Here is a 17,541-nt window from a genome sequence, read left to right on the forward strand (position 1 = left end):
TGTGTTTCCATTTGTTTGTGTTGTCTGTGATTTCTTTCATCAGTGTTTTGTAGTTTTTCTTGTAGAGGTTTTTCACTTTCTTGGTTAGGTATAGTCCAAACTATTTTATTTTATTTTTCTTTGCAGCTATTGTAAAAGGGGTGTGTTCTTGATTTGATCCTCAGCTTGGTTGCTGTTGATATATAGAAGATCTACTGATTTGTGTACATTAATTTTGTATCTAGAAGCTTTGCTAAATTAATTTACCAGTTCTAGGAGCTTTTTGGAGGAGTATGTAGGGCTTTCTAGATAAACGATCATATCATCAGCAAATAGTGACAATTCAAATTCCTCTTTACCAATTTGAATGCCCTTTATTTGCTTCTCTTGTCTGATTACTGTGGCTAGGACTTCCTGTACTATGTTGAAGAGGAGTGGTGAGAGTGGGCATCCTTGTCTTGTTCCAGTTCTCAGAGGGAATGCTTTCAACTTTTCCCTATTTAATATTATGTTGGCTGTGAGTTTATCATAGCTTTTAAATATATTCTTGTATAATTAATGTCTGGTAATATGGAAAGATATTTGATAATTTACAGTTAACTAAGTCAAGTTGGGTTATTATATTGGGTAAAGTCATGCTTTTATTAATGAAGGATGTATGAATGCAGTAAAAACTAGTGAAGTCTCCTGTCTAGCCAAATAGAATAGAAGATTAAATTTCAGGGATTGTTTGGTATATATTTCTTAGAGAATACTCTTGGATACTTGTTCCACCAGGCACTTATTTTAACTGACAGAAGAACCAAAGTGGAATTCTTCCCTATTGATTTTACAAGTATAATAACAACTTAAGCATCTAAAAAGAAGTTAGACATCAGTGTAAAGACTGAAGATTAACTACAGTGAATACTTACTCAGAGAACCTCAGTAAATGGGAAATAGGTCAAAACAAATTCATGAGGATGAAGAGAAAAAGAATCAAGAGAATTAAAATATAATTTTGAAAAATGAAAGACGAACTGACTAAATTAGAAGAGGGAAAGCTGTCAGCAAGGAAAACAATATGTAAGGTACAGGCACCAAAATACCTAAGAGAAGACACCAAGAAATTCATAAACAAATTAAATTCAAAGATAAAAATAAAAATATCAACTTTATTTCTCAACATAAGCTTCATCAACTTCAAGACAGTTTTGTAAGCAATGATACCAGTCATTTACTTCACTTCTAAATAAATGAGTGCTGTGGGAGTTTAATTGTATCAATACAGTGTTACTTAACTGAAGAAAAATGGGTGTCCTCTATAGATTTCTTTAAGGTTAGAAAACAGAGAAGTTGGAAGGAGCCAAGTCAGGACTATAGGTGGATGTATAATGATTGTCCATCAAAACTCTTCCAAAATTGCCCTTTTTTGATGAGAGAAATGAGCAGGAGCATTGACCTGGTGGAGAACACTCTGATAAAGCTTTCCTGGACATTTTTCTGATACAGCCTTGGCTAACTTTCTCAAAGTATTTTCATAATAAGCAGATTTTATCATTCTTTGGCCTTCCAGAAAGTCAACAAGCAAAATGCCTTGAGCATCCCAGGAAACTGTTGCCATGATGTTTGTTCTCGACTGTTCCACTTTTGCTTTGAGTGAACCATTTTCACCTCTTGGTAGCCATTGTTTTCATTGTGCTTCATCTTCAGGATCATACCTGTAAAGTCATGTTCCATCACCTGTTACAATTCTTTGAAGAAATGCTTCGGGATCTTGATCCCACTGTTTAAAATTTCCATTGAAGGTTCTGCTCTTTTCTGTAGTCAACCTGAGTACAGCAGTTTTAGTACCCATTGAATTGAATGTTTGTAACTTTAATTTCTCAGTCAGAATTGTGTAAGCTGAGCTAACAGAGATGACTATAGTATGGGCTGTTGTTTCTGCTGAATCGTTGGTCCTCTTCAATGAACGTACACACAAGATTTTTTCTTGCAAATGTATGTGAATGGTCTACTGCTGTGAGCTCTATCTTCAACACTGTCCAATCCTTTCTTAAGATAAGTTATCTACTTGTAAACTGTTGATTTATTTGGAGGCACTCTCCCCATAAACTTTTTGTAAAGCATTAGTGATTTCAACATTCTTACACTCAGCTTCACCATTATTTTGATGTTCATTCTTACTTCAAATTTAGCAGAATTCATATCACTCTAATAAGAGCTTTTTTAAATGGATGTCATATGCTTCTTAGTGCCTCAAAATATATCCTGTATATGTTATAACAAGTTAGTATAGATTTATGTTGGTGCAACTTTAAACAATCCATATGTAGTTTTTTTCATAATACACATTTTTCATGAACTTTTTGAAAATCCATCATATAACATGGTGACAAAATGTATCATTGAAGGGGGTTTGAATGCTGGGCTGAAAACAGGAGACTTGGTTACAAATTCATATAAGAAGCCTTTAGCCTTCACCTTTTCTTCTCAGTGATAATAGAAGATTGGAGAGATTAACAGAGTATCTGGATTGAAAGATACTAGGTCCAGTGTAGGGTAGCATATACTCAAAAGAGGGTGATTAAGTGAATGTTTACATGATGTCTCCTGAGATTCCCAGCAGTCCTCTCTCAGTCATGTCTAGAATATTAGAAAACTGATTTCTTACTCAAGTTATAGGTTTGGAAATACCTTTTCTCAAAATCTGACCATTGATAGAGAAGATATTTACATTAAAAATCCCCAGTGAAATAACCCAATAAAATTAGTCAAAAGTGAAGTTCATATGTGTTGTGCTGCACCTGACCTCAAAATTTCTAAAGAGATTTTTGGTTCTCAATTTTTAAATACGAGCAAACATCTAAGGAATGCCAGATAGCTGAGAAAAAAAAATAAAAATAAAAACTCTAATCTGGAAGATAAAGACTACCCGAAGAATTGAACAAATAAACCACAACTACTACTATGGTTAAACTTAGAAGGAGAATATATTTTGTAGGAGGAATTAAAAAAACAAAAAAATGTAAAAATAAAAACAGTTCTCATCCTCAGAGTGCTAAGTGAAGTTATATCACCCATAAAATAAGAACCAGAGTTTAAAAAATAAATTTTTAGGCTGGGCACAGTGGGTATTGCCAGTAATCCCAGCACTTAGGGAGGCCGAGGCAGGTGGATCACTTGAGACCAAGAGTTCGAGACCAACTTGGCCAACATGGTGAAACCTTGTCTCTACTAAAAGTAAAATAACGCCAGATGCGATGACTCACGCCTGTAATCCCAGCACTTTGGGAGGCTGAGGGGGGTGGATCATGAGGTCAGGATTTGAGACCAGCCTGGCCAGAATAGTGAAACCCCATCTCTACTAAAAAATACAAAAATTAGCCAGGTGTGGTGGTGCATGCCTGTAGTCCCCAGCTACTCAGGAGGCTGAGGCGGAAGAATAGCTTGAACCCGGGAGGTGGAAGTTGCAGTGAGCTGAGATGACAACACCGCAATCCAGCCTGGGCGACGGAGTGAGAGTCTGTCTCAAAAAAATAAAAGATGACATAAATTCACCGGGCGTGGTGGCACATGCCTGTAATCCCTGCTACTTAGGAGGCTGAGAAATAAGAATCTCTTGAACCTGGGAGGCAGAGGTTGCAGTGAGCCAAGATTGCGCCACTGTATTCCAGCCTGGGTGATAGAGTGAGACCCTGTCTCAAAAAAATAGTAAAAATAAAATAAATAAATGAATAAATAAAAAACATTTTTTAGACATCAAGATTGAGCTCTTAGAAATATAAAGCATAGTAGTAAAATTTTTAAAAAGTACTAGAAAGATTAGAAGATATACTCCTGAAAATAAAGTAAAAATGTGAAAAGATTAAAAACTATTGAATAGATTATTTGGAGACTAAATTTCATCTCAGGTTTTACTAGACTGGAAATATATCCATGAACACTAATCAGGTCCAAATCAAAACAGTTCTTGATATCAAACATTAAAACCATGGCTATCTTAATCAAAAGGGGGAAATGACAATTTTAAAAGAGCAGATAGTTAAACCTTTGTGACTGATAAAAATCAGGCATTTATCCTGTCAGTATGCTACATATTGGAATGGAAACTTTTCTGGGTGAGGAGAACAAGATTATGTCCATCTCTGCCCCTATCATGATGATTAACATTCGGTTTTCTCGTATTAGGTTGTTGATCTTAAGTTATATTAAAGTTTAAACATCCTATGATTTACTGCTAAATGCTCACTGAATGTGTTTGATATGTGTACATGTGTATGCGTATTTTATTTTTCTGCTCTTCCTAGCCTCATACGAACATGTACATCATTGTGTTATGATTAAATTAGTTCTGAATTATTCGTGTTGGACAGTGTTTTCCAGTGTAACTGTTCACCTCTGGGTTCTCCCAGTTCTGTCTTGTTTTAGGTCTGTTGTGCTGCTGCCAGCTGCTCAGAAAAACATCAAAATGACACTGAATGGGCAGGAAAAGTTGATAAATTATATGAAGTGAGAGCCACTTGGAAGTCCTGCAGTGTCACCAGAAATAATATAGTGAAGTCAAAACAATGAGAAATGGGGGCAGAGCATCGACTGCCACAAGAAATGGCCCTCAAGGGATTAAAAAAAAAAAAAAAAGAAGAACACCTTTGAGGAAAAACAATAATAATCAGGGAAGGAGATGGTAGTGTGGGAGAAAAGGATAAAAGCAATAAAGAGCATATAGAGATTTTAATTTTATTGATACAATATTCTAGAATCCACCAATGAATTAGCGTAGGAAACTTGTCCTGCTGTTTTAACACATTTACTTGTAAATTGTAACAAGGTAGGGTTGATAGGTGCTCATTATGTGGACTTTTATTCTGAACATTGTCCCCTCTGTTTCATCATCTGTTTCATTTTTGAAAAGTACACTTGACTACTGAAGAAATAGTCAGAAAAAGTATAGGATGTAGTGATGAATCTATTTCGTTATATGTGAATCCACTTACTGTGAATTCTCAAAAGTAGAAGTGAAAAAACGTGATCTGCTCATAAGAAAACACCAAAAGTATCAGGTGCAAGTGTGTCAGGCAATGTACCCAGGAAGAAATAAACCTCATTAGGGCAGCATCTCTAAGGAGGTTGCTTATTGGGTTTTTCCACTCTGTGCTTCTAGAATCAATGTTAGACTTAGGTAAGACCTAAAGCATAAATATCAGACACCTTTAACAGTCTGTAGGAATTTTTCATGGAAACCTTATCAGGACAACAAAATCACTTCTGAAGAAATCTAAACCCATGCTCTAAAGGAACAAATGTGTGGTTTTGTGTGTGATTGTGAAGTTTCTAAATAACATTTTGCAAAGAGATTATGAGCACTTTTAGCCAGTATGGCTAAGGTGGCTGCCCAGGCCTATCCAGGATCCTCTCTAATGTCTTGCCAAGTTTTTGGTGCTGTATCTTCTCTGGAAGAGACTGCAAGTCCGGGTATCCAACTGTTACTTTGTCTGAATGAATTTTCTGAAATTGCTGCCTTTGTCACTGAATTTTGGTGGATATACATCTCAGTCCACAAATTTGAGTCCACATAATGTAACTTTCTTTTTCCTTATTCAACTTGATAAAAGTGTCAATTTTCCAAGATTTCATTCAACACGAAGGTATTGGTGGACATGAGGTGGAATGTGGATGTTCTAGAATCTGGTCTTCTACACAGTTTGTCCATGTAGGAATCTGCTGGGACACCTCTCATTTGTCTTGGCAGAACAGCTTCAATTCTAATGGCCTTCATATTTAATTCTGCGCCATGCATAGGCATACAAAAATCATTTTTTTCCCTTCTAGGTCATGCTCAGCAGAGGAATTCCTCTGAAAGATACTGTTACCGTATGTCCAATCACATCACAGAACTGTTTCTATTCTCAGGTGTTGCTCTCTCTCTGTGGCATAAATAATTTTAGCTGTCAGAATCAGATGCTTAGTTGGGATTTTTGCTGTCTCCCTGTTCTCTGCTCAGAAGTCACTGAGCAAAGTGGGGCCCCTGTTTCCACTGACACAGTGACTACACTGATCACTTCTGCTCCATCATATTCTCTTCAAATCCCTTGGAATTTATTTTTCCCCTAGTAGAATTGTGGAATCTTCAAATACTTTATGTTTACGGTTCATAACTTCTATCGCAAATTCTGTCTACACTCAGAATCTTACCATATCCACTAAAGCAAGGGTCTCTTAGATAGCTTCTCGCTCAAGATAACTTAAGTGAGCATAGTAGAATAGATGCGAAAGGGAAACTGATGCCGTGCCTCAGTCCTGGGGAGACAAAGGTTATGGGCATGGACCGTGGCTTCTGGGAGGCACGGGACTCAGTGACAGCCAAGTGCTGTTAATCAGATTCTTCTACTGTGGCCATGTGTAAACACTACCTCCATTTCTTGACCCTCTGAATTTTCTATAGCTCCAGTTTGCCCATGTCCCTGCTCCAATGTCTGGGTTTTCTCTGTGTTTATTCTGAGGGGCTGTGGAAGCCCTATAAGGAAGACGAATCTTTTCATACTGGAAATAAAACTTAAAATAATTATTAGTTAATGTAGGCACCTGAATTCACATACTTCCTTAGGCAGTAGAGACCTGAGCTCAGTCAAGAGCTTTTCTCCATTCTGGTGTAATTTAAAGGAAAAAAACTCTGTATTTTCCTGTTTCAATTTTTGCCTATTCCCAAATATCTTTCTTGTCATGAAAGCCAGAATATTCCATTTCAAAGGAATTTTGAATATCTTCTTTTCAAGGATGGAAAACAAAAATGTATTTCTGTTTCTCACCAGAATGTAACTTTGCTACAATCAGTGACCATAGGGATCTACCTTTTTTCTTTTTCACAGTTATCCAGCATGATGCCTGAAATGGAGCAGGTATTCCTCAATGAGTATTTTTGAATGAATGAATGGATGATTGAATATTTTGTTCATGATAGAATATCCAGCTATCTTTCAAACTTGCCACTTTTACCCACTTATATAATCAAGACATATTTCTAAAATATCAAAATATATTTCTAAGGGCAGAGCAAGATGGCTGAACTATACCATTCATCCTACATGCAGAAACAGCAAATTTTAACAAATATCTACATACAAAAAAAGCACCAACACAAGAACCAAAAACCAGGTGAGCAATCACAACACCTGGTTTTAACTTCATATAACTGAAAGATGCACTAAAGAGGCTAAGACAACATCTTGAACCATGGATGTCACCCCTCCCACATTGTCCTGCAGCAACAGTACTGTGCCAAGAGAGAATCTGTGCACTTGAGGGGTAAAGAGTTCAGTGACTAGAATACTTTACATTGAAAGTCAATGCTGCCTGTCAGCAGAGAACAAAGCCAAGATGGGATCAGTCAGCACCTTCACACAGAGGGAGCATTTGGACTGCACCTAGCTGAAGGGTAATAGCCCATCCCAGTGGTAAGAATTTGAGTTTCTCTGCAGGCTTCACTATGGCAGGCCAAATACTCTGGGGTCATAGGTAAAATTGAAAGGCAGCCTAGGACATAAGTACTGCAAATTCTAGGCAAGTGTTAGTCCTGGGCTGGGCTTAGAGCCAGTGGACTTGAGGGGCCTGTGACCTAGGGACACACCAGACCGGGCAGCAAAGGGAGTGCTTGCACCACCTTTCTCCCAACCCCAGGAAGTGTAATGAAAGTGACTCCTTCCTATTGCTTGAAAAGAGGAAAATGATGAGTAAAGAGGACTTTATCTTACATCTTGGATATCAGTAAAACAACAGTAGGATAGGGCACCAGGTAGAATTGTGAGGCCCCATTCCAGGCCCTAGCTCATGGATGACATTTCAAGATACTCTCTGGCCCAGAAAAGATCCCATTTCCTTGAAGGGAAGGACCCAGTTTTGGCAGGATTAATCACTTGCTGACTAAAGAACCCATGGACCTTGAAAAAACAACAATGATACCTAGGTAGTACGCCATGAGCCTTGGGCTCTGAGATGTGCTGCTTTCAGGTGTGACCCAGACATTCTAAGCTGTGGTGGGTATAGTGTGGTGGCTATATTTGAGAAAAGCAGAGGGAAAAGTAAAGGGGACTTTGTATTGCACCTTAGGTACCAGCTCGGCCACAGTGGTGTAGACCACCAAGCAGGCTCTTGAGGTCCCTAAGTCCAGGCCTAACTTCTGGTTAGCATTTCTGGACCAGCCCTGAGCTAGCTAGCAGGGAGGCCAGTGCTCTGAGGAGTTAGTCCCAGGCCTGATTGTATCCACCACATGTTAACTGAAGAGTCCTTGGGCTTTAAGTGAACAACGTCAGTGGCCTAGCAGAAACCCTCATGGACCAGTGGTGATGGTGACCACAGGGAGAGACTTTTCTGCCTATGGAAAGAGGAGGAAAGAGCAGGAAGGACTTTATTTGTGGTTTGAGTGCCAGCTTAGCAGACGTAGAATAGAACATCAGGTAAATTTCTAAGGTCTTTGAATCTAATCCCTGGCTTGTGGACAATATCTCTGGATCCACCTGGGGTCTGGGGAACTCATTGACTTAAAGGAGGGATACAAATCTGGCTGGATTCACCATCTGCTGATCATAGAGTCTTGGGCCTTGAGTGACCATAAGTGGTAGCCAAGTAGTCGTTATAGCGGGCCTTGGGCAAAACCCAGTTCTGTGCTGGCTTCAGGTCTGACCCAGTGAAATCACAGTGGTGGTGGCCACAGGGATATTTGTTTTTCTCAACTCTAAGTTCCAGAAAGCTCAGCACAGAAAGAAAGAGCTTCTATTTGTTGGGGGGAAACTAAGGGAAAAGAATAAAATCTCTATCTAGTAATTCACATAATTCTGGATCTTATCCAAGACCACCAAGATGGTACCTCTATGAGTCTGCAAGAAGCACAGCATTATTGGACTTGGAACTCAAGAGTTTTTTAATACCTGAAAAGTCTTCCCAAGAAGGATGGGCACAAACAAGTCCAGATTTTGAAGACTAAACTAAATATCAAACCTGTCAACGTCCAGACACTGAAAAACATTTACAGGCATCAAGACTATCCAAGAAAACATGAAATCACCAAATGAACTAAAATAAGACACTAGGGATGAGTCCTAAAGAAACAGAGATATGTAACCCTTCAGACAGAGAATTCAAAATAGCTGCATTGAGGAAACTCAAATAAATTCAAGAGAACACAGGGAACTCAGAATTATCTCAGATAAATTTAACAAGGAGATTGAAATAATAAAAAAGCAGAAATTCTAAAGTGAACTGTGCAACTGACATACTAAAGAATGCATCAGAGTCTCTTAATAGCAGAATTTATCAAGCAGAAGAAAGAATTTGTGAGCTTGAAGATAGGCTATTTGAAAATACACATTCAGAAGAGACAATAGAAAAAAGAATAAAACAATAAAGCATGCCTACAAGATTCAGAACATAGTCCCCAAAATCTGAGCTATTGGCCTTAAAGAGGAGGTAGAGAAAAATACACGGGTAGAAAGTTTAGAAAAAGAGATAATATCTGAGAACTTCTCCAAGCGAAAGAAACATATCAATATTCAAGTACAAGAAGGTTGCAGAACACCAGACAGATTTGACCCAGAGAGTACGATCTCAAGGCATTTAATAAACAAACTCCAAATGTCAAGGATGAAGAAAGAATACTAAAAGCAGCAAAATAAAAGAAGCAAATAGCAATGGGATTCCAATACATAGGCTTTTCAGTGGAAATCTTACAGGTCAAGAGAGAGTGGCATGACATATTTAAAGTGCTGAAGGAAAAAAAAAAAAAAAACACAACTCTTTTATCCTAAAATGATATATCCGGTAAAAATAACCTTCAAGAGTGAGGGAGAAATAAAGACCTTCCTATACAAACAGAAACTGAGAGATTTCATCAATACCAGACCTATCTTACACAAATGATCAAGGGTACTCTGCAATCTGAAAGAGAAAGTATGTTAATGGGCAACAAGAAGTCAGCTGAAGGTACCAAATTCACTGGTAAGAGCACACAGAAAACACAGAAGTTTATAACAATGTCATTGTGTTGTGTAAACTGCTTTTATTTGATATAGAAAGATTAAATGATGAATCAAACAAATACAACAACATTTAAAGACATAGTACAATAAGACATACAGAGAAATAACAAAAAGTTTTAAACTGGCAAAACAAATCACAGTGTAGAAATTTTATTAGTTTTCTTTCTGTATGATTGTTTATGCAATTAGTGTTAGGTTGTCATCAATTTAACGTAATTGGTTACAAGACAGTATTTGCAAGGCCTCAAGGAAACCACAAGTTGAAAAATATACCACAGATACACAAAAAATAAAAAGCAAGAGATTAAATTATATGGCTGGAGAAAATCACCTTCACTAAAAGGAAGCCAGGAAAGAAAAATAGAAAGAACACAAAACCACAAAACAATAAAAAAAATGTAAACAAAAGGGCAGGAGTATTTGCCAGAAACAAAATGGCAGTTCTTACTTACCAATAATAACACAGAATGAAAGTGGACTAAACTCTCTAATAAAAAGGCATGGAGATGCTGAATGAATAAAAAAGCAAAACCTAGTGATCTGTTGCCTAAAAGAAACACACTTCACCTATAAACATACACATAGGTTGAAAATAAATGAATGGAAAAAGAGTTCTATGCCATTGGAAACCAAAAAGAGCAGGAGTAGATATAAATATATTAGACAAAAAGAATTTCAAAGCAAAAACTGTGGGAAGAGGCAATATCATTATATAATGATAAAGGGGTCAATTAACCAAGAAGATATAATGTTTATAAATATGTGAACATCAAACACCACAGCACTTAAATATATAAAGCAAATATTATTAGAGTTAAGGAAAGAGATAACCTCAATATAATTATAACTGGAAGCTTCAACACCCCACTTTCAGCACTGTACAGATTTCTGAGACAGAAAAAAATAATAATAAAATAAATAAATAAATAAATAAATAAATAAATAAATAAAATCAAACTTTATCTGCACTATAGGCCAAATGGATGCAATAGATATTTCTGAAACATTTCATCTAAAGGCTGCAGAATACATATTTTTCTCTGCACATGAATTATCCTCAAAGATAGACAGCAGGTTAAGTCACAAAACAATTTTAAAACATTCAAAACAGTTGAAATAACATCAAGCATCTTTCCTGACCACAGGGAAATAAAACTAGAAATCAATAACAGGCTGAATTTTGGAAACTATACAAACACATGGAAATTAAATGATGTGCTGCAGAATGACCAGTAGGACAGTGAAAAAATTAAGAAGAAAACTGAAAAATTCCTTGAAAGAAGTGATAATGGAAACACAACTTACCAAAACTTATGGGATACAGTGAAAACAGTTGTAAAAGCAAAATTTGTAGCTATAAATGCCTTCATCAAAAAAATAAAAATTTCAAGTAAATAGCCTAATAATGAATCTTAAAGTACTAGAAAAACAATAGCAAATCAAACCCCAAATTAATAGGATAAAAGAAATAATAAAGATCAGGGCAGAAATAAATGAATTTGAAATGAAGAAAATAATACAAAAAATGGATAAAATAAAAAGTTGGTTTTTTTGTAAAAGATAAATAAAAGTGACAATCCTTTATCCTGACTAATGGAAAAAAGGGGAAAGATCCAAATAAATACAATCAGAGATGAAAAAGGAGACATTACAACTGACACTGAAGAAATACAAAGGATCATTAGTGGCTACCATCAGCAAATATATGTGAAAAAATTTAGAGGCAATGAATAAATGCCTAGACACATACAACCTACCAAGATTGAACCATGAATAGGCCAATAACAAGTAATGAGATCACAGACATAATAAAATGTCTTCCAATAAAGAAAAGCCTGGAACCTAATGGCTTCACTGCTGAATTCCACTAAACATTCAAAGAAGAACTAATACCACTGTACAAAACTATTCTGAAAAATAGAGGAATTGAGAATACTTCCAAACTTATTCTACAAGGCCAGGATTACCCTTATAATTAAATCAAAGATACATCAAAAAAGAAAACTATAGGCCAATATATCTGATAAATATCGATGCAATAATCCTTAAAAAAATACTAGCAAACTCAATTCAACAATACATTTAAAAAGTGTTTGTCATGACCATGTGCCATTTACCCCAAAGATGCAAGAATGATTCAACATACACAAGTCAATCAATGTGATATATCGTATCAATAGAATAAAAGATAAAAAATTATATAATCATTTCAATTAATGTTGAAAAAGCATTTGATAAAGTCCAACATTCCTTCATGATGAAAAATCCTCAGAAAAATTAGGCAGAGAAGGAACTTACCTTAACATAATAAAAGCCATATATAACAGACCCACAGCTAGTATCATACTGAATGGGGAAAAAAACTGAAAGTCTTTCCTCTAAGATCTGGAACATGACAAGGATGTCCACTTTCACCATTATTATTTAATATGGTAATGGAAATCCTAGCTACAACAATCGACAAGAGAAGGAAATAAATGTCATCCAAATTGGAAAGACATAAGTCAAGTTATCCTTGTTTGCAGGTGACATGATCTTATACTTGAAAAAAATCTAAAACCTAAAGACTCCATCAAAAAACTATTAGAATTAATAAACAAATTTAATAAAGGTGCAGGATACAAGATCAACATGCAAAATCAATAGTATTTTATATGCCAATAGTGAACAATCTGAAAAAGAAATTAAAATAATCACATTTACAATAGCCACAAATAAAGCCAAATACCTAGAAACAGACTTAACCCAAGAAGTGAAAGATCTCTGTAGTAGTAGTAAAAACTATAATACACTGATAAAAAAAAAAAAAAAAAAGAGGACAGAAAAAATGGAAAGATATTCCATGTTTATGAATTGGAAACATCAATATTGTTAAAATGACAAAACTACTTACTCAAAGCAATCTGCAGATTCCATGCAATTCCTATCATAATACCAACGACATTCTTCAAAGAAAAAAAAATTCCAAAATTTATATGAAATCACAAATGACCCAAAATAGTCAAAGCAATCCTGAGCAAAAAGAACAAAACTGGAGGAATTACATTACCTGACTTTAAATTATACTGCAAAGCTATAGTAACCAAAACAGTGTAATCCTGGCATAGAGACAGAAATAAAAACCAATGGAACAGAATAGAGATCCCAGAAACATATGCCTACAATGAAGTCATTTTCAACAATAGTGCCAAGAACACACACTAGGGAAAAAAAAAAAAAAAAAAAAAAAAAAACAGTGTCTTTAATAAATGGTGCTGGGAAAACTGTTTATGCATATGCAAAATAATGAAACCATATATCTTGGCATATACAAAAATCAAATCAAAATGGATTAAACATTGTAATCTAATACTTCAAACTGTAATACTACTACAAGAAACATTGAGGAAATGCCCCAGGACATTGCTTTGGGCAAAAACGTCTTGAGCAATAACTCACAAGGGCTGACAATCAAAGTAAAAATGGACAAATGGGATTACATCAAGTTAAAGGGCTTCTGCACATCAAGGGAAACAATCAAAAAAGTGAAGAGACAACCCACAGAATGGGAGACAATATTTGCAAAATATCCATCTGAAAAGGGATAATAGCCAGATTATATAAGGAGCTCAAGCAACTCTATAGGAAAAAAAATCTAATAATTCAATGAAAAAGTGAGCAAATTATTTGAATAGATATTTATCAAAAAATATATCCAGGCCGGGCGCGGTAGCTCAAGCTTGTAATCCCAGCACTTTGGGAGGCCGAGGCGGGGGGATCACGAGGTCAGGAGATCTAGACCATCCTGGCTAACACGGTGAAACCCCGTCTCTACTAAAAAAATACAAAAAACTAGCCGGGCGAGGTGGCGGCGCCTGTAGTCCCAGCTACTCGGGAGGCTGAGGCAGGAGAATGGCGTGAACCCAGGAGGCGGAGCTTGCAGTGAGCTGAGATCTGGCCAGTGCACTCCAACTTGGGTGACAGAGCGAGACTCCGTCTCAAAAAAAAAAAAAAAAAAAAAAAAAAAAAATATATATATATATATATATATATATATCCAAATGAAAAAGAGGTATATGAAAAGGTGCTCTAATTCACTGATCACCAGAGGAATGCAAATCAAAACTAAAGTGACATATTATTTCACTCTAGTTAAATTGACTCTTATCCCAAAGACAGGCAATAACAAATGCTGGAGAGGATGTGGAGAAAAGGTCACCCTTGTACAGTTGGTAGAAGAGAAATTAGTACAACTATGGAGAACAGTTTGGAGGTTCTTCAACAAAATAAAAATAGAGCTACCATAAAACCCAGCACTTCCACTGCTGGGTATATACCCAAAAGAAAGAAAATCAGTATATTGAAGAGATACCTGCACTCCCCTGTTTGTTTAAGCCCTTTTCATAGCAGCCAAGATTTAGAAACAACCTAAGTGACCATCAACAGATAAATAAATAAGGAAAATATGGTATATATACACAAAGGAGTAGTATTCAGCCACGAGAAAATTTGATCCTATTATTGACAACAACGTGGACAGAACTTGAGGTCATTATGTAAAGTAAAATAAATCAGAATCAGAAAGACAAACTTCACAATTTCTCAGTTGTATGTGGGAGCTAAACATCAAAACAATTGAACTCATGGAGATAGAGAGTAGAAGGATGGTTACTAGAGGCTGGGAAGGGTAGTGGGGATTGTGAAGGAAGTAGGGATCAGTAATAGGTACCAGAAACTATTTATAAAGAATGAATAAAAGGTAGTGTTTCATAACACAACAGGGTGACTATAGTCAGTACAAATTTATTTGCATATTTAAAAACAACTAAAAGTGTATAATTTGATTGTTTGTAACACAAATAACAAATACTTGAGGAGAATATAATTGAATCATGGAGACAATTTTCTCCATGCTGTTCTAGTAATGGTGAGTGAGTTCTCATGAGATCCAATGGTTTTATGAAGGGCTTACCCCTTTGCTCAATATTAATTCTCCATCCTGCTGCCCTATGAAGGAGTGTCTTCCACTATTATTATAAGTATCTGAGGATTCCCCAGTGATAGAGAACTGTGAGTCAATTAAACCTCTTTTTCTTATGTATTACCCAGTCTTGGGTATTTCCTTATAGCAGTGTGAGAATGGACTAATACAGGAAATTTGTACCAGGAGTGGGTGCTGCTATAAGGATACTCAAAAATGTGAAAGTGACTTTGGAACTGGGGAGAAGGCAGAGGTTGGAACAGATTGGAAGGCTAAGAAGACAAGGAAACAGAGGAAAGTTTGGAGCATTCTTGTTATGAGCAATCAGAAGAAGACAGAAAGACAGAGGAAAGTTTGGAATGTCCTAGAGACTTGTTGAATGGCTTTGACCAAAATGCTAATAGTAATAGGAGCAATGAAGTCCATGGTGAGGTGACCACAAATGGAGACAAGGAACTTGTTGGGAACTGGAATAAAGGTAATTTTTCCTATACTTTAATAAAGAGACTGGTAGCATTTTGCCTCTGCCCTAGAGATCTGAGGAAAGTTGAAGTTGAGAGACATGATATAGGGTATCTGGCAGAAGAAATTTCTAAGTGGCAAAACATTCAAGAGGAAGTAGAGCATAAAGGTTTGAAAAATTTGCAGCTTGACAATGTGATATAAAAGAAAATTTCACTTTCTGGGGAAAAATTCAAGATGACTACAGAAATTTGCTTAAGTTACAAGGAGTCAAATATTTATGACTAAAACAATGGGGACAATGTCTCCAGGGCATGTCAGAGACCATCATGGTTGCCACTCCCATCACAGGTCCAGAGGTCTAGGAGGGAAAAATGGTTTTGTGTGGCAGGCCTAGGATCCCCCTACTCTATGCAGCCTTGGAATATAGTGCCCTGTGTCTGAGCTGTGTCAGCTCTAGTCATAGCTAAAAGACACAAAAGTACAGCTTGGACCACTGCTTCAGAGGATGCAAGCCCCAAGCCTTGGCAGCTTCCACATGGTGTTGAGCCTGTAGATGCATAGAAGTCAAGGATTGAGGTTAGAGAACCTCAACTTTGATCTCAGAGGATGTACAGAAATGCCTGGATGTCCAAGCAGAAATTTGCTGCAAAGGCAGAGCCGTCATGAAGAAACTCTGCTAGGGCAGTTCAGAAAGGAAGTGTGGGATTAGAGCCCCCCCACAATTCCCACTGGGGCACTGTCTAGTGGAGCTGTGAGAGGAAGGCCACAATTCTCCAGACCCTAGACTGATAGATCTACTGACAGCTTGCACTGTGCACCTGGGAAAGCCACAGATCCTCAACATCAGCATGTGAAAGAAGTTGAGAGGGGGCTGTGCCCTGCAAAGCCACAGGGGGAGAGCTGCACAAGGTCATGGGAGCCTACCTCTTGCATCAGCATGACCTTGATGTGAGACATGGAATCAAAGGAGATCATTTTGGAACTTTAAAGTTTAATGACTACCCTGTTAAAATTTGGACTTGCATGGGCCCTATAGCCCTTTTGTTTTGGTCATTTTCTCCCATTTAGAATTGATGTGTTTACTCAATGCCTGTACCTCGCATTGTGTCTAGGAAGTAACTAACTTGCTTTTAATTTTACACGTTCATAGGCAGGTGGGACTTGCCTTGTATCAGATGAGACTTTGGACTTAGACATTTGGGTTAATGCTGGATTAAGTTATGACTTTGGGGGACTATTGAAAGGGCATGATTTTGTTTTGACATGTGAGGACATGAGATTTGGGAGGTGCCAGTAGTAGAATAATGTGGTTTGGCTCTTTGTCTCCACTCAAATCTCATCTTGAACTGGGACCAGATGGAGATAACTGAATAATGGGGGAGGTTTCCCCCTTGCTATTTTTGAGGCAGTGAGTAAGTTCTCACAATATCTGATAGTTTTATAAGGGGTGTCCCCCTTTGCTTGGCACTCATTCTCTCTACTATGTCCTGTGAAGAGGTGCCTTCTGCCATGATGATAAGTTTCCTGAGGCCTCCCCATCCATGTGAGTCATTGAAATCTCTTTTCTTTATAAATTACACATTCTTGGATATTTCTTCATAGCAGCAAGGGAATGGGAATGGGGATGGTTTGGGGATGAAACTGCTCTACCTCACATAATCAAACACTACATTTTCATAAGGAACATGCAACAATCACATATGCAGTTCCCAGTAGGGTTAGTGTTTCTATGAGAATCCAGTGTGACTACTGATCTGACAGGAGGGGGGCTCTGGTGATAATACTCACTTGCCTGCTACTCATCTCTTGCTATGTGACCTGGTTCTTTACAGACCATAGACCGGTACTGATCCATGGTCAAGGATTGAGGACTCTTGCTATAGAGTCACACATTTACATGTAAACATTGATTTAGATGCATGTCACACATTTTGGTACATTGCATTTTCATTTTCATTCATCTTAAAATATTTTCTATTTTTTCATTTTATTTCTCCATTGGACCATTGGTTATTTAGGAGTGTGTTGTCTAATTTTCCCCATGCTGTTCTAGTAATGGTGACTGAGTTCTCATGAGATCCAATGGTTTTATAAGGGACTTACCCCTTAGCTCAATATTGAAACAAA

The sequence above is a fragment of the Trachypithecus francoisi genome, unplaced genomic scaffold (assembly GCF_009764315.1).
Source record: "Trachypithecus francoisi isolate TF-2019V2 unplaced genomic scaffold, Tfra_2.0 Lachesis_group15, whole genome shotgun sequence".
NCBI classification, from domain to species: Eukaryota; Metazoa; Chordata; class Mammalia; order Primates; family Cercopithecidae; genus Trachypithecus; species Trachypithecus francoisi.